Source organism: Delphinus delphis, chromosome 19 (assembly GCF_949987515.2).
Source record: "Delphinus delphis chromosome 19, mDelDel1.2, whole genome shotgun sequence".
NCBI lineage: Eukaryota > Metazoa > Chordata > Mammalia > Artiodactyla > Delphinidae > Delphinus > Delphinus delphis.
This window is the reverse complement of record NC_082701.1, coordinates 47,096,106-47,114,943: the sequence shown is the minus strand read 5'-3', so window position 1 is coordinate 47,114,943 and position 18,838 is coordinate 47,096,106. Positions and strand designations below refer to the sequence as shown.

At 43.2% G+C, this 18,838-nt stretch overlaps 1 protein-coding gene and 1 non-coding gene across 3 annotated transcripts in view; one reads left to right on the top strand and one right to left on the bottom strand.

Moving 5' to 3' along the window:
- The window catches only part of SMG6 (SMG6 nonsense mediated mRNA decay factor), a 236,582-nt gene that overhangs the window by 27,412 nt on the left and 190,332 nt on the right, over positions 1 to 18,838 (top strand). The window lies entirely within an intron of this gene.
- On the bottom strand, positions 3,273 to 3,345 carry TRNAW-CCA (transfer RNA tryptophan (anticodon CCA)). The gene has a single exon. It is a non-coding gene; the product is annotated as a tRNA-Trp (tRNA).

Genomic DNA, 18,838 nt, shown 5'->3' with positions numbered 1-18,838 from the left:
ACAGAGAAGGGCACTTGGTCCAATCCTGGTGGAGGCGTGGGTTGTGGTGGCGAAAGGGAGGGTGAATTCAGAAGGCTTCCTGGAAATGTTAACTAGGGAGAGTGAGAAGAGAGTGTTCCAAGTAGGAGGAACAGCCCGAGCAAAGACAGAGGTGGTGTGACGCAGCAGAAGCTTTGCAGGGTATCTAAATCTGTGATGAGTTTGGAGGATAACGTGAGAAAGTTGGAGTGGTGGAAGGACTGAACCTTCTGCAGGAACCACTTTCTTGTTTGGTGCTGTGGACGCGTGGGTGTGTGGTGATCTGTAGGCTGGTCCTGTATAATATCCTTCTGGATTCTGGAAATAACATTTTGTTTCTGGAATTTCTCATTGTTTACTTGTCACATCTGCATTGTTAATTCAACAAAAGCAGTACTCTTCCATTCATTAAATTTGGTAGGGTGAAAGTGGACTGAATTTTTTGCCCCACAGTTTGCTGATTAAAATTTGAGGACTGCTCTGTTAGATGGTGCTTTAGGCATTCTGAGCTCGAACCTGGAGAAGGTACTAGTGTCTCTTTGTGTCTTGGTGGTTGGAGGAAATTGCTAATGGCTTCAATCAAGAAGGGCAAAGCTCTTTTCATTTTCATATTTTTATCACTTCTAAAAATGCACAAAGCCAACACATGCTTATTGTAAAAAAGCTTGAAAATGCAGATAAATATGTTTTATCACCTAGAGATAGCCACTTTTAAAGGGTACTTCCCTGGTGGTGCAGTGGTGAAGACTCCACGCTCCCAATGCAGGGGGCCTGGGTTCGATCCCTGGTCGGGGAACTAAGATCCCAGTGAGATGCCACAACTAAGTCCATCCACCACAGCTACTGAGCCCACGTGCTCTAGATCCCGTGCGCTTCAACTAGAGAGCCCTCACACTGCAGTGAAGACCCAGCGCAGCCAAAATAAATAAATAAAACATTTTAGGGTATGCTCTTCCTGCATATTTTTATAGGGCACAGCATTTAGATTGGAAATGTCAAATGCCCATTATCTTGGGATATCAGAAGAGGAAAATCCATGCCTAATTTTTAACCTAGAATCTGGTTGGGAAAGTGGTATTCTAATATTTATGGTCAACACAGTTATCTGTATCTTGGTCTTTATCAAAGTAGCACAGTTAGAGTGACACCATAATGTCCTGTCTCTTGTGCATAAAGAGAAACTTCTCAAGCCACAACAATAAGGAAGAGTGAGTTCAAGAAACGTTAGACATCTAATAGGACTGATTATTGTTGTTTTGTTTGTTAAGAAAGGTTAGACATCTAATAGGACTGATTATTGTTGTTTTGTTTTTTATAAATTTATTTTTGGCTGCGGTGGGTCTTCACTGCTGCGTGCGGGCTTTCCGTAGTTGTGGCAAGTGGGGGCTACTCTTCGTGGCAGTGTGCGGGCTTCTCAGTGCGGTGGCTTCTCTTGTTGTGGAGCTCGGGCTGTAGGCATGCGGGCTTCAGTAGTTGTGGCTCATGGGCTCCAGAGTGCAGGCTCGGTAGTTGTGGCGCACGGGTTTAGTTGCTCCATGGCATGTGAGATCTTCCCGGACCAGGGCTTGAACCCATGTCCCCTGCATTGGCAGGTGGATTCCTAACCACTGCGCTACCAGGGAAGCCCCCGATTATTGGTTTTGAAAGATTGAGTCTGAAAGGATCCATTTCATGAGGCAGCATCTTGAGCTAGTAATAAATTGGGGGCATGAGGGATTAATGTGAGACCCCCTGGGCATAGGAAGTTTGTGACCTTGTTTGGAAAGCTGGATTCTTGTTGGAGAAATTTCTAGGCAGTTATGTTAGGCTTGGTTTCTAGGAAGGTGGGAATAGAGATTGACAGATCTAGTAGAGGAGTGATTGCCTTTTTAAATATTTTAATTAAAGAAATGTATTTTTTTAATGTTTTATTTATCTTATTTTATTTATTTATTTTTGGCTGCGTTGGGTTTCCGTTGCCGCACGCAGGCCCGCTCTAGTTGCCTCGAGCGGGGGCTACTCCTCGTTGCGGTGCACGGGCTTCTCACCAAAGAAGCAAAGGTGGCTTCTTTGCTGCAGAGCACAGGCTCTAGGTGCATGGGCTTCAGTAGTTATGGCACGCGTACTCAGTAGTTGTGGCTCATGGGCTTCAGAGCACAGGCTCAGCAATTGTGGTGCGTGGGCCTAGTTACTCTGTAGCATGCAGGATCCTCCTGGACCAGGGCTTGAACCCATGTCCCCTGCCTTGGCAGGCAGACTCCCAACCACTGAGCCACCAGGGAAGCCCAAGAAATAGTTTTGAATGGGGTAGTATAGTATATGTGTGTTTATATGTAATATAAATTGTATATATAAGACAGATATATGATTGTCTATTAGTGGCATATCATACACACTGTTATTCACCTTTGCTTTTTTTTTATATTACTATTGGACTTGGGAGTTGGGAGATCCTTCCATGAGTGATTGCCTGCAAGTCCATTATATTTCTTTAGGGTTTGGAAGCTTGTTAGCTTTCATTAATTTTGTCCAGCATTCTGTATGTCAGAGGCAGGATAGTGCAGGAGTTAACAGCTTGGGTTTTGGGAAGTCCTAAGTTCAAGTCCTGGTTTTATCAGTTACTAGCTGTGAGACTTTGGGCATGTTCCTTAATCTGCCTGCGCTTTGGTTTCCTCATTTGTAAGGTGGTGATAACTATAGACTAAATGAGATAATACATGTAAAGAGCAATGAGTGGCATATCGTAACTTCTCATACAGTGGTGGTAGTTGTTACTGACATATTTTTGTTACGGTGTTCTTTTAAGCTATTAGGCTTGATTTTGCAATTTTCGCTTTCTAACCAAAGTGAACAATGAGGCTTGATGATTCACAAACTGACAACCCACTGTCTAAATGCAGACTGTTCACTTGATTTGAAGAGTTTTATTTAATTATGAAAAATTTCAAACACACACAAGAAAATAGCGTAATGAACTCCCATACCTGTCATCCACATTTGTTTCAGCTTTTCCCCTTCACCCCCTGCTGAAGTATTTTAAAGCAAACCCTAGATCACTGCATCCCTACATATTTCACTTCTCTACATGCCTTTTATTTTCGAATTAAAAAATATATATATATTTATTTGGCTGCACTGGGTCTTAGTTGTGGTATGCAGGATCTTCGTTGCTGAGTGTGGGATCTTTTAGTTGCTGCATGCGGGATCCTTAGTTGCGGCACGCGGGATCTTTAGTTGCAGCACACAGGCTCTTAGTTGCGGCATACGGGATCTAGTTCCCTGACCAGGGATTGAACCTGGGCCCCCTGCTTTGGGAGCGTGGAGTCTTAACCACTGGACCACCAGGGAAGTCCCCCCTACATGCCTTTAAAAAAATAATGAACGTTTTCTTATGTACCACAGGGCACAGGGCCATTGCCATGCCTTTCCTTGGTGTCATTCAGTATCTGATCTATGACTTCATTTCCCAGATTATCTAACAAATGTCTTCTTAGAGTTGGTTTGTTCAAATCAAGATCTATATATTATTGTTTGATTGTTTTTTCCTAAGTCTCTTTTAATCAAGACCGGTTCTGCCTTCCCTTTTAAAAATTTTCTTTATGTCACTAGCTTGTTAAAGAAGCAGGTCAAAAAAAAAAAAAAAAGAAGAAGGTCAATTGTTCTGTGGAATTTCCACATTCTGGATTTGCCTCTCTTTCCTTGTGGTATCATTTAACCTGTTCCTCTCTCCCCATATAACTGTAAATGAGAGTTAAACACATGGTTAGATACTTTCAGCATTTTTGGTAAGAGTACTTCATTGGTGGGGCTGTGTGCCTCATTTTTTACTGCGTTAGGAGGTGTCAGATGAGCTCACTAACCAGAGTTCAAGTGGTACAAATAGTGGATTTTTGTTTGTTTTATTTTAAAATTACAGTCAGTTGCCAGCTAATTCTCAAAAGAATTCAAGATCTGGCAACAATTTGCCAGAGCTGAGTAGTACCTACCCCCTTTTAGTTTGCCACTAGCCCCTTTACCCCTCCTACGCTTGCTTAGATGTGGCTTACTTATATCACGCACCTTGCCTCTGTAGGCATTTGATTTTGTGATCCATGCTTTAAAAGTGCCACCGAAGTAAGTTATTACAATCCAGGTTTTTAAGAGGCATTTAAGTTGTTTCTCAGAGATTCAGTTTAAGATTGACAAGAACACCCAAACGGGCCTGACTTTGGGCACAGGGAAACGTCTTAATCATTGGGTCATAGGTGTTTTACTGGGATTCACGTGACGTTGTCATTGGTGTTGACCCAGAAATCAGTGAGCAGTATGTCCTGCTACCTGGCTGGGTTACTCTGTCTGCTGTCCAGTAGTGAGCCTAAGGAATCTGAAGGTATCACTTCTGTTTCTTAATGAAATTTGTACCTGTGGGAATTGAGACCTACCTACAGAGCTCTGGGATAGAGCTCTTTCCTCAGCATCCTGTTGCAGCCAACTTGGTGAAAAGTGAGAAGTTATACTGCGTGAGCGTGTGAACTGAAAAGCTTCAGGCTGTGTTTTAGTAAAGTCTGAATGGCACCCACCAAACCAGTTGGTTAGAATAAGCTTTTCTGGTCTCATGTAGTTTTCCTTGTCCCCAGGCTTTTTAATAGTTATGTGAAATCTCTGGCAGAGTGAGAACCTTATTTGCCAAGGTTTGGGAATCATCTGCCTGGATGTTGTGTGCTGCCCCTGCCTGAATCTCTTGTGTCCATGTTTCCATGGTGGTTTTTCCTTCGAGGATGATGATTTTCTTTCCGACTCTGACACATGGCTCTACAAGGCTGGATAGTATATGAGTACATTTTTTTTCTTGCCGTTAATCAAGAGTCCAGCAAAGTAAACATGGGCCAAAAAAGGAGCACAGCTTCACTGTGGGAAATCCAGGTCAGGTGGCCTGTCGCAGAGAGCTTTCACATGCTCAACGTATTATATTTGCTTGAAGGCTTTTTTTAACAGTGTGGTATGCAGGTGGTATTTTCTTCAGACCCATCCTTTGTCTTGCTTTTCAGTGCCCCTTGCATAGTTTGTGCACTCCAGCTGCTGCTGCCACTGCTGCCACCACCGTGCAGAAGAAAGCTGTGATGTGTGGGTGATACACATCTAATGCCTCCACCTTCCCCTCACCCCCCTGCCCCCACCCATGAACATAACTAGAGATGAGAGCATGGTTTTAGAAGGCCTGCTTCCTTAGGCAGGATGCCTTGCCTTGTCTTAGAGTGAGTTCCAGTTCCTAGAGTTGTATCACGATCCTTCAGGTTGGCGCTTCCAGAGCTCGTGCCACCGTGAAGCTCAAAATAGCTTGTGACCTGATTTCCTCTGGATAGCCTAAGCATGGACTTCATTTACAAGGATAGAGAAGAATTGAGTCTCTCTGCTAATAGGTAAATGTTTTGTCCATGATAACTCAGTTGTTGCATTGCCCCATAATTATATCATCAAAGCAGAGAAAGTTAGCTTAATTTTTTGGCCTCATGAATACAGAGATTTTATATCTGTAAGGTGGGTACCATGTATTTTTTCGGGGTTGCTGTGGGCATTTTATTAACTTCATGTCACTGATGTGGCCCTTTACTTTTGTAAAGTAGCTTACAATATGTACCCCGTGTCATTCTCCTCCACCCTGGCAACTCTTTGAAAGTATTCTTCTGTCAACTGAGATTTGGCGGCATGTGATGACAGGAGTTCATAAGAGCCTCTTTTTCTACAGGAAGAGGCTACAGATTGGCTTTCTTTTTCTCAGGCCATAAGAAACAGCTTGGTGAGATTACTTTCAAAGAAGGTCACAACTGGGACTGGGTTTTTTCCGATATTGATCCTATGAGTTTGCTGTGAGGAACAGCCTCTAACAGACAAGGTCTGGGGCCACCTGCCTGGATCACTGCTGGACTCTCGGGCTGATGTCTGTCTTTGTCTCTTTGTGGTTAGCAGTGAGTGGAAGTTTCTCAAAGTACATTGGCCCTAACTACAAACCCTTAACGCCCCATATGACCTCGGTCACCAAACCACTTCAGGGCTTTATTTTTATCCTAGCAGTTTTGTTTCAAGATGTGAGGTTGGTTTCTTTCCTCTAGCAGAGCAGAGTTCTCTGGGGGGAAGAAACAGAGTGCCAGGGTGCAGTTGAGGCTGGTTAGACACCAAAACCACACTCTTCGTCTTTCTGGGCTTGAGACCTGATATAAGCCATGGTGCAAACACCGGCTTCCACACGGTGAAGAAACCTCGTCAGATACTCGCTTCATTTATTTTTTGTGTTTGTTTTATTTACGTTTTTAGACAACTAAAATGTGGAGGAAGAGATGGTGTACCTTCCCATTCTGCTTCAGCCAGAAATCTAATTCTAAGAATGAATACTTTCTTAAAATCCAGTATTTCCCAGCTTAAGGTTTTTCATCTTCCGCAAGAGTGTTGATGAGAACTCTCGCAACTCACCAGGTCTCAGGAAACCGGATTACCAACATATCCTGTTCGCGTGCATGTGTGTATTCTGTGTTACCCACAGGCCACTTTCCACCCCACGTGACCTTTAGTTACCATCCGGAAAGTCAGGACCCAGATACCAGTCAGATTTTCCAGGCTTTGGTTTGGTTTAGACATTTTAGAAAATGTTAAGAGTAGTAATTCGAAAGAGACTTTCTGAGTGGCACGCATAGTGAATAGGAAGTTATATACCCTCAAGGGAGGGGGAAAGGCTGCCCCCGTGCTCTTTTCAGTAACATGTTTGAAATCGAACATTCACAAGAAAACTTGCTACTGAAATGCACAGGGGAGGAGAGGAGAGAACTGTTTAATCGATTAGAAGTCAAATACATGCCTCAGTTCTTAGGTTTTAAGACTAAATTCTGAAGCTCTTGTTGCATTCTTTAAAATTGTAGTGTTCATTATTGGAGTTGTTTATAACACACGGCATCGAATTTTATTTTAGTCAGCATCTCTCAATATAAGTGGGCTTTAATGAGTCAGGTAGTGAGTGCTCTGAACAGGGGTAGATACAAGACTGCCAGTGGCCTGCAAGCTAAGAAGCGTTTATTACCTTCCTATGTGAGGAGTTTTTTAAAAAGAAGAAGAGCGTGTGACAGGGAGACATACGTGGCCTGTAAGGCCTAAACTATTTACTGCCGGACCCTTTACAGAAAAAGTTGGCCCACCACTGCTCCAGAAGATGGGCGGGTGAAGGCAATTAACCCAGAGGTCCTTTAGGACCTTGATTGTTAATGAGGGTGTTATTGCCTTTTGGGGGCACAGTTCATTTTTCTGGCCTGTCACCATAGGATGTTTAGCATTCCTGGCCCCATCCACTAGATGCCAGTAGTTGGCCCCCATGATTTTCCAAGGACTCCCTGGGAGGGGTGGAACTGTTTTGGTTGAGAACCTACTGAGATTAAAAAAACACCTTGTTACGGTTTCTTCCTTCATTTCCTCTCCGTCAGAGAAACAGACCTAGAATTTGGCCCTTCGTGGCATAAGGATCAATCACAGTGAGAGAGAATTCCAGTCACTGGGGGAATAGGGAGAATTTTCAGTGTAGAATAAAAAGGTTGTAAGGAGGCCATTTAATGAGTGTGTCTGTTGGTTGTTCACCCTTCAAGACTTGTTCAGGTTGATGTATGATTTATGAAAGGTTTGTTTTGATGTTGGCCACGCTTTGGAAAGCATGTTCCTCTCTATGTGAGAGGAAGAGTGGCCATCTTTGGCCTTAATGTCCAGATGATTTTGAGATCTGTGGGAATCCGTATGGTGTACTTGAGAGACTTGTTCAAAGCCAATGTAAAGACGTAGTTTTGGCATCTCCTGAATAACCTGATATCCAGACTTAAGCCAGAACTCTGGGGTTAGAGAATTTTCCAGCCTGGGAGAGTCGACTGAGAAAAGTCCTCCTTTGGCTCCTTACCAAGTTAGACAAGGGAGCAATCAGCTGCTGAGTTCCAGCCAACTGGAATGTATGTGCGGGTGTACTATAAATCGTCCCTTAGGATCCAGCTCCTAGTCCGTGAAGAGCCTTCCACATAAGAATGAGACCCTTACACTGGATCCATGTTCAGTCTGCAGCTGCTATAGGAGGGGACAGAGTAGTGAGGCGATGTTACTAGTAGTGAGTGGGAGCAGCCCACTTTATATATAACATATTGTCTGTTGTGTGGGCTAAGAGACTGCACTGACCTTTTTGTTTTCCCCATGTTACCTTTCTCACCAATTTCCTATGTTATTTTAAGTTTCTGACCATACTCGTGGGGAGACGTATCTGTAGTTCTGTTAGTTGCAATCCCTGTCTACTCTTTAGGGTCCCGGGATTTCATCTGTCTACTCTGTTTTCACTGTCTTGGGTGTGATGTTTGGGCTAAGGTAGAGAATATGGAATAGTTGTCTTCTTGGCTTGTGATCTTACCCCAGTCGGTAGACCCTTTGTTTGGCTCCAGGGGGAAACTCAGGTTAACTCAGGTTAAAACTCAGGCTTCCTCCTGGAAGCCTTTCACTTTGCTCATGAATATTTAATATTGAAGTTACTGCTCAGTTTTATTTTCTGAGTATTAATATATAGACTCCCTAGACCAGAAGGAACTTAAAATGCTATCGAGATGCTTTCTGATGCTCAGTTCCCTGTAAAATGTACTTATCACACATTTTTATTATTAAGAGCTTCAGTGATTTTTCCAGTTGTCTATCTTCTGTCTACCGATTCAAAACTTGTTGAGCGTCTGCTCTGGGAATCGCTAGGCATCTCTCCTCCTTTTGCTCTTTCCATGTCATTCATTCCTAGAACATGTACCTAGGTGACATGTTGGTCCGTGGTAGTATTGCTTTGACTGAATTGTACTTTGGTGTAAGGTCATCAGCCTATATTAAGACAAATAATAAAAGAGGCCTAGGGAATCCCTGCTATTTGCATTACTTGGTATCTTCTTTGTGGAAACCCACGGGAGAAATTTTTGCTTTTAGTATCAGAGATAGTTGTACTGTGTGAGGTTTTTTTGTGTTTTTTTTTTAACCTCATGCACATTTACGAGTTTGTTATTCAGAATAATTCTCTATTTTAATTGTTCCAGAGGTTAGAGCTGAACTCGTAACTGGCTTTAATAAGTGTCAGGGATTTCTGGCATGCATTTTGTGTTGTGTCCTTACTGCTCCTGACCTCTGATCGTTTTCTTGTTGGCTCCTCTTTCTTTTTTGTATTCTGTCTTGCAGTACGGTATATACCTTTATATGTGGACTTAAATAATTGGCTTCACAGTTTTATATGGACATTTTTCTCTTTTCTCTTACTTATCCAGTTGTGAAACCTCTTTCTCAGGTCAGCTAGTCATCTCTGAGGGGATCAGGGTTTTTCCTGTCCCCATTCAGGTCATTTCCATAAATATTTAGTGAGTAGCTTTGTATGCTGGTCATTATTCTAGGCACTGCACCTAGAAAGGTAAATGATATTGGTCCTTCCTTCAAAGATACAGTGTAGTAAGAAAAATGGATACGTAAGTAAATACTTGTAATGAAATGTTACATGTTATACTAGAAATATGTATACTGTATAGGGGTAATACAGAGTAGAAAGAAATTAACTCATGATAAACAGGGAAAGCTACCTAGAAAGGTGATCTGTCCTTAATTTTGAAAGATGAAACAAGTTCTTTAGGGAGATGTGGGTAGCAGACTTTTCTGGCAGAAGGAATAGCATGGATTAAAAACGTGGTGTGGTTAGAAACTGAGTGGTTGCTTCTGAGATTCCTAGCCAGGAGTCTGTCATTAGAACATCTTAGGCCACGGTACAGATGTCCACACCAATGCTGTCTAATCAGTCAGCTGGAACTGAAGATTCATCACAAAGTGGATACTTCTGGGCTTTTGATTTGGCCCAAGCTTAGAAGTGAATCCTTCAAATAGTTCTTCTTTGCTTTATTTTATGCATTAGCAAAGGTTGAGTCATCCTACAGTCATGCCTTCCATCATTCTGGGAAGCTTTCTGAGCCAAGCCTAGCTTGGCTTGGGAATAAGTTATGCACTGTGTTGTAACTGTTGGCAATAAGTCCTGTTCTTGCTCTTCACACGCACAGTAGGACTGCAACTACTGAAGCATATGGAAAAGAGGAGTTGGAATAATACCTCTGTGGATTTGCATTTTTCTGGGGTGTTTCTTGGTAAAGATACAAAAATCTTATTATATCTAATGAGATTTTGAGCTGACTTGTGCCACAAATCTCTGAGATGCTAGCCCCTAATTTGTAAAGTAAACTATTTGTAAGTCAGTTGACATTCTCTTTGAGGAATTTCTTTGGCATATTTTCTTTTAGACTTCCGGACAGATCTGTAAAACAGTATGGCTTTTAAAATACTTTGAAGTGATACATATCAAAAGGTTGGATAAGACACTAGTAGATGCCCTTGGTGCCCCCCTGAGAAGCTGTCCCTTGTGGCTGATGCAGACTTGGAGTCAGATCTTCTGGGTCATATTCCTAAATTTCTTTTTATTTCTGCCAACACATTTCTCAGTCTCTTTCCTTGTTTCTGCATCTGTAAAATAGGATCTAACGTACACCATCAGTAGATCTGGCATTTAACACCGGCATAGCTTTCTGCACCTAGGTGGAGCCACAGCCTTTTAGCACAGTCACCTTCATTTTTTACCACCTCAGAGTTAGAACCTTGATGGGGGTTAGGACATATAGGACAAAGGATACTGGCATGAAATAAAGGCTTTTTGTGGAACAGCAGCAAAGGTTGTGGTAATTTGAAGAAAACTTCATTACAGTATAATATACATGCAGGAAAGTGCATGTGTCAAAGCCATACAGGTTGATCAGTTGTCACAAACTAAGCAAACTGTGTAACCCAGTGTAATTGGTTTTTATTTATTTGTTTGTTTGCTTGTTCGTTTGTTTTTGGCTGTGTTGGGTCTTCATTGCCGCACGTGGGCTTTCTCTAGTTGCGGCGAGCGGGGGCTACGCTTCGTTGCAGTGTGCGGACTTCTCATCGCAGTGGCTTCTCTGGCTGCGGAGCACGTGCTCAAGGTGCGCGGGCTTCAGTAGTTGTGGCACGTGGGCTCAGTAGTTGTGGCTCGGGGGCTCTAGAGCACAGGCTCAGTAGTTGTGGCGCACGGGCTTAGTTGCTCCATGGCGTATGGGATCTTCCCGGACCAGGGATCAAACCCGTGTCCCCTGCATTGGCAGATGGATTCTTAACCACTGCACCACCAGGGAAGCCCCGGCGTAATTGGTGTTTGACTCGTCATTTTCGTGCTTCTCTTTCAACTCTAAACTCACATTTTCCCTATACCTTTCATAGTAACAGTGAAAGGGATAAAGCACTGTAAATAAGTTAGGAAGAAGTTAATGTTCATGATTTACCTGCTTTCTGGTGTGCCTAAGATTGATTTTCATTGTTGAGAGAAGAGAAGGAAAATGAAGAGGAGAATTGGATCAAATACAAGGAATTTGAAGGTGTTTGCCGTGCCTTTTCAACTAGATATTTTGAGTCTGGGAACCAGCACAAAAAGGATATGACTGACAGAAAACTAGATGGAAGCGGGCCTTCCTCCAGTCACAGTGAAACTGAGTCTCTCACCAAAAGTGCTGTGGTTTTTGGCCTTAATGTTGAACTCTGGCTGTTGGGAGAAAAGTGACATCATGGCCAGCCTGCTCCTTGGCGATGCTTGGGTCCAGCTGGGATGTGGGATCCTGCAAGTTCTGTGTTGCATGTTTATAGCCTTGTCTTTGGTGTCCAGGTAAACGCCAGGCTGCGTCAGCTCATTTTGTCATCTATGTGTAACCCATTTTTATTCCAACCATTTTCTTCCCTTTCTACTGCTAGCTGCCAGTGAGGTAGAGGTGCCTCTGTTGATAAAGAACAGATACAGAAGTTCACATCCAAACCTGAATAACCATTTTTAACTTGAAACACTTTTCCTAGGAGTTGATGCTCCAGAATCCTTCCCTTATTTGGTGCCTTGCTTAAATCTGAAGCTCACATGAGGTTGTCAGAGCGCCCTGTAATGCTGGTTATTTGCTTTCTGGTGCCCACAGTAGAGTGGTTTGTGAAACCTTCTTTGTGACCACATCTTTCTTAAACTGAAGCTTCGTTCTTCTCTGGGTTCTTAGATTAGTTCTTACTCCTCCCTTTCCTGAGATATTCAGGGGTGTTCCTGTATTGTGGTAGGTGGGTAGGCAGGAGGGTATGTTTTCTGATATTTTTTCTGGACCATGCACAGTTCCTTGATGATAGTGTGCAAATGCACATACATTCTTTGATACTTGAAGAACTCCTTCTTAAACAGGCGGGTTGTGGATTTATCTAGAAAAATATTAGGGTTTTTATTTTACTAGTTTTATTACTGGCGTTTTACTGCTATGGAGAACAAGCTTTTATTCACTTTTCCCACTTTTCCTTTTTCTCTCTTCTGGCTGGCATTATCCTAGAGTGCCGTTGTTAAGTGCTTCCACCGACTTTCATGGTATGATCTGGACTGGAAGTGTCTACTTCCCTTAATCTGCAAGAGTTCTCGGTTGCTTTGGCCTAGTGGTCTTTCAGTGAATGATAGCTGGAGCCATTGGTAGGTTTTTGCTTGGGGTTGCTTTAGCTTTTGGCCTTTATAAACATCCTCAGTGTGATTCTTGGTTCTGCCAAAAAAGTTGCCCCTTTTAAAGGTGGAAGATTAAGAGCTCAGACTCTGGAACCAGACTCGGGCTGGTCACTTAACCTCTCTGTGCTCAGTTTTCTCATCTGTAACATAGAAATAATAGTAGTACTTACTTCACAGGATTGTTGTGAGGTTAAATGGGCTAATAGTCATAAAGTGCTTAGAAATGTGCCTTACACAGAGAAGGTGCTGGAGAAGTTTTGACTGTTACTAAGGTGGTTGAGTATGACACACTTGTTTTGCTCAGCTGGGAAACCTTGAGCTCTCGGTGTCTGAGTTCTGTCTTTGTAGGTTGGGGTACTTTTAACTCCTAAAGCACAGAGCCAGCTCTGTAAATTCAACCTGTCCTTAGTCGGGAGCTGCCCCCAAGCTTCTGAAAGGTGCAGTCCAATAGTTAAAATCAGGTGTGAGGCCACACTTCCACACTATGTGGATTATACATCTGGGCAGAAGAGTAGAATAGGTTCTTCCAATTCTTTGCTCCCATTGGCTGAGCCTTATTTGTGGTTCAGGATGTGTCTTTTGCTCCGATCATATGGCAAAGCCAGAAATTATAAAAGTATGGGTATTATAATCTTTGGGGCAAACTCATATCCATCCATCTCTTCAATCAGCTGTCCCTCACTATTGCTAATTCCTGTGTCCTGGTATATAGAAACGAATCATTCACTAAAGGACATGAGCCTGGAGCTGTGCTGACCGGTGTGGTAGCCACTAGCTATATGGGGCTATTTAATTAAAATGAAATAAAATTAAAAGTTCAGTTCCTCAGTCACCGTAGCCACCTTTCAAACACTCATTACTCACCTGTGGCTGATGGCTACTGTATTGGTCAGTGAAGATAAGAAACATTTCCATCATCATGGAAAAATTTTATGGACAGAGCTCATATAAAGACAGATATGTGTATATAATAAAGATGTACCATGATACCCAGTATCACAGAGGCATGTGAAATAGTCTCTGAGTCTGGAGGATAAGGTGTCAAGCTCAGCCTGGAGGTTGGGAGGAGGGTCTTAAGCAAGGAAAAGAAGGGCTTTATTAGATATAAAAAGGAGTGCATGAGAAGGCATTAGATGGAGATTGGCCATAGCAGCAGGAAGAACATGGTGAATTTAGGGCATCACAAATAATTGTTTGTTGCTGAAGGGTGGGCTGTATCAGCAAGAGTGGAGGCAGGAGGAGCAGCCAGAGACCAGGCTAGAAAGGCTATTTGTTCACGTATTTATCGGTTACCCTCTAGGAGTCTCTGGCTGTGGTGAATGAAATCCACAAAGTCCTTGCTGTCATGGCGTGTGTGTAAAAATTGGTGATAAGTGCTATAAAAACAGTGTAAATTAGAGCAGTCGTTCTCAAACTTTGGTACAGTACTATCATCTGGGAAGCTTTTAAAAATCATGATGCCCAGGTTTCACCTCCACGCCAATTAAATCAGAATATCTGGAGATAGAAGTCAGGCGTCCGTATTTTTTAAAGATTCAGAGGTAATTCCCACGAATCGTAAAGGTTGGGAACCACTGGGCTAGAGAGAAAATATCGCCCCCCCACGCCCCCTGCCCCATGCCCCCTGAGTGGGAATGTGCTTAGCATATTCAAGTATCAGGAAGCCGCAGGAGTGGAGAATGATTATTACACAGGACTCTTGTAGGCCATTGTAAGGACTTTGTCTTGTATTCTGATGTTAGCTGTGGTCTCTTCTTGTCCAGTCTCTTGAGCTGGAATGTAGCAGATGGAGCTGCTGTTACTCAGGATCAAAATCCTTAAATCTCGATAGTACTCTGTTTTCTCTTCTTTTCTTTTTTTAAAATGTTATTTATTTATTTTTGTCTGCGTTGGGTCTTCATTGCTGCGCGTGGGCTTTCTCTAGTTGCGGCGAGCGGGGGCTACTCTTCGTTGCGGTGCGCAGGCTTCTCATATTGCAGTGGCTTCTCTTGTTGCGGAGCACAGGCTGTAGGCACACAGGCTTCAGTAGTTGCAGCACGTGGGAGGGCTCAGTAGTTGTGGCTCATGGAGCACAGGCTCAGTAGTTGTGGTGCACGGGCATGTGGGATCTTCCCGGACCAGGGCTTGAACCTGTGTACCCTGCATTGGCAGGCAGATTCTTAACCACTGTGCCACCAGGGAAGCCCAGTACTCTCTTTTCCTTTGAGTACTTTTGGGTTTTGCCAAATTATCCTCCAGAAAGAGAAATATTTAAATTCTCATAAATAGTGGTGAGTGTGCTATTTCCCTTCAGCATTAGTATTAGTATTAGTACTGTACTGTTTTTCTTGTGAGTTTTTTCTGTGTATTACCTGGATAATCTGTCTTACTACTATCAAAACTATATATTTTATTTATTTATTTTTTTAAATGTATTTTTGGCTGCATTGGGTCTTTGTTGCTACACACGGGCTTTCTCTAGTTGGAGCGAGCGGGGGCTACTCTTTGTTGCGGTGCATGGGCTTCTCATTGCAATGGCTTCTCTTGTTGCGGAGCACAGGCTCTAGGCGCGCGGGCTTCAGTAGTTGTGGCTTGTGGGCTCTAGAGTGCAGGCCCAGTAGTTGTGGCGCACGGGCTTAGTTGCTCCGCGGCATGTGGGATCTTCCCGGACCAGGGCTCAAACCTGTGTCTCCTACATTGGCAGGCGGATTCTTAACCACTGTGCCACCAGGGAAGCCCCTCAAATCTATATATTTTAATAGATTCTTCAACAGTCACTTACTGAATATGTATTAAGTACCAGACACTATGCTAGGCTGTTTAAAAATATTATTGAAAGGAAATAAGGTAAGAATATCCAAATTATTTCTGAAAATGAAATCAGTGTTTCACTTAGTTTGCGTAAGACTTCTGTGTGATTCTAAAGACTTCTGCTTGGTTCTGGGCCACTGCTGGTCTCTGTAAATTGAGTTACTTAGAACTAGAACTATTGGGAGTTAGGGACAAGGGATCATGATTGATTGAGCGTGAAATGATGGTTTTCTTTGTCTTCCCTCTTTTCTCTGTCTCTATTGCCAATGGATGATTGCAGCAGCTTCTTAACTGGTCTCCTGGCCTGTAAACATTTCACTCCGCACTCCCTCCACCCAACCAGAAAAAAAAAAAACAACTAAAATTTCTAAACAGTTGTCAGAATGTCCTTTTAAAAGTGGAGGTTTGCTCATGTCACTTCCCTGCTCAAAACCCTTCAGTGGCTTTGATTAAGATCAGACTCTTTAACAAGGACATCTACAACTTGGCCCAGCCTATTTCTTTAGCCTCCCTCTTGTAGAATCACTCACCTGGCCATGCCAGTCTACAACGTTCTACTCTTGGGACCATCACACATGCTGTCCCCTGTGCTTATGAAACATAGGCATGACTCTTTACCTCTTTTCCTCTGAGATCTCTGATGCTCCTGCTGTGGAAATACACAGCATCCCATCCTTCGCCAATCATGGTACTTTATAATTGTGTCAACCACAGAGGAGGCATTATCTCTGCCTTGTTCATAATTCATGCACAGTGTCATGTCCCTAGAAGATGGCAAGTAAGTTTTTGTTGAATGAGTACATGAATGGGTGGACACAGTGTGAAAAGGACCTCACCATCATCGGCGCTCTGTTGATCCATTCATTTAAAAGAGGGTTTGAGCTTGTGTATGTGCCTTTGGAAAACTATTTTCTGGTGCCCAACTCTTCACCAAGTGGGAGCTTCAGCCCTGTCCTCTTCTCTCCCACTTTGTGCAGTTGCAAAGGTGTCCCATCTCCCCGATTTTTTGGGTGGATGGGCATGAGAGTTCCCAGGCTCTGAGAGAGATGAGTCAGAAACAAGAGTCATTCAGAAAGTAACTCAGTCAGAGTAACAGTGTCGCCCTTTGGCTGAACTTTCTCTCTTTCTCTGTATACCTTGAGATGCTAAGCTGGTGGCACTTCTGAGCTGTAGATTGTCAGACCACACAGCACAGGTTGAATTTACTTTCCCTTGAAAAGTCCTGGGGCCCTCTGACCTAAGTGAAATATTGATTGGGCTTGGGTGTGTTGTGTTTCCACCCCATAGTGGCTTCCAAGGTGGAAACCTTGAGAGCCCCATTTATATTTCTCTGTAGCCTTTGGGGTGTTTGAGTTCAGCAGTCTTTTGGCATTTGGTGTATTTTGTGATAACATAGAATAGGATGGTGTTTGCCCAGAAGCTGGTAAGAAAGATTAGATTTAGTTAGAACTGTTCATTTGTGGGCTTTTAGAATTGGAAGGAACACTGTGGATTGGTGATTCCCCTGAGGTGATAGGTGGGAGGGTAGGTGTCAGAACATCCAGAGAGGCGGGGCTTGCTATTAAACAGCCTATGAGATTCATTGCTGTTTCCAGTATGTGTGTGGTAGCCCGGAAGTGTTGTGCAGGTACAAACATTTTTTTGAGACCCCAGTGTTATAGATGAGATTAAGGCTCAGCATCCTTTTTCTGTAAAGGGCCAGATAGTATTTTAGGCTTTTGGGCACACTCTCAGCTACAGCTGCTCAGCTCTGCCTTTGTAGGGGGAAAGCAGCCACAGACAATATGAAACAAACAAGTGTGGCTGTGTTTCAATAGAACTCTATTTGTGGACCCTGACATTTAAATTTCATATAGTTTTCATGCGTCATGAAAAATTCTTTCGATTTTTTTCAACTGTTAAAAAATATAAGAGCCATTCTTAGCTCATGGGCCACACTAAAAAACCCTTCGGCCATAATTTGCTGACGCGTGATCTAGCCCAGGGATTCCCAGATCTAGCTGTCTTTCAGAATTACCTGGAGACCTTTTAAAGATGCTGATTCGCAGTCCCCTTCTCCCCTCCCTGAGGATTCTGATTCTGAAGGACTGGGGCATCTATATTTTTTACAGACGCTCGTCTTGTGATGCATACACACTCAGGGTTATAGAATCACCGATATTGATCTCACCCTGCCTTCTTGTTTTATAGTTGAAGAAACAGCCTTAGAAAGTTGACGTGATTTGTCGATAGTTATATAGAAAATAAATGGCATAACCAAAATTTGAACCCAGGTCTTGAACCCAGATCAGTGGTCTTTGTTCATATTATTCCGTACTACTCCCTCCCCCACAGTAAACAAGGGAGCGATAAATACAGAATAGTCACAAATGCGTGGTTCTTTCTTTTCTTTAGACCTAGTGCCAGTTTTCCTCCTGAGAGCCAGCCCGGTACTCTAAGCTCAGCTGTCCCTCTGCTTGCTGGCTGTGTTTTCCGGAGCCGACTGGTGATTTGACATTTAGCCCAATTTCCCTCCAGTTTGCTGGCTTTAAGTAGGAGAGATAATGAAGTAATAGCAAGTAAATTGCTTTAATGTAAGACTTTGTTGAGGCAGCACTAAGCTGCAGTGTGAGAGTGAGAGCTGTTGTTTCAAGGGGTGCATTGGTTTTAAGAGGCACATTTTACACTTGAATTCACATGGCTCAGATCCAGCCATCTAAGTAGGACAGCTCTGCATGGAACTTGGGCTTAATTAGAGCTAATTGAGCTGTCGTCCTGCCCAGAACAGTTCAGGGGTGAAGAAACTGAAGGTGAAGAGTAATCACCGTACCTGCTCTACCGCAGCCTCAGTGTGGCTCTTTGGGATTCGAAGATGGATTTTTGTGATTTGCTTTGTCTCCCTACAAGGCATTTGAGTCTTGCTACTTGACTTGCCTGTGCATTTTTATTTATCTATATCCTGGAAAGAGGAATACTGAAAGTTCTAATGAGCAGTTTTTATTCCTGCTATATGAGGATTATACTGCTGACTTAACCGGAAGGCTTCCATGTTTTGTGTGCCGGGCCCTCCTTCCTCACTTTCCCTATCATCTCCTTAGATCTCCCTGCCACAGACTTTTCCTGGCTGAGGGATAGTGACAGTAAGGGAAGCACAGTCCCTCCTGGCACCTTCATAGTCAGAAGGCCTTGTCTTAGGTTTTGGAACATAAATGGGGAGTTGGCACGTTGGTGTGTTATTTATCTTTTATTCTTGGGCTACAAGTTCTTTGGCTCTGGGGACCCTGTCTTGTTGGTCTGCTCTTGATTGTGCCTGTCCGGGGAGCACAGGGATGAAGGTGGGCAGCTTCACCTCTGTGCTCACATTCTTTTCCACCTGTGATCTCAGTGCTTTAGGGAGATAACTGGGCTTTGATGGCAGGCTCTGAAAGTCCTGGACATTTTCTAACAGGTACCATTGAAATTTGGTCTTCACCTATGTTGTCTCATATCTAA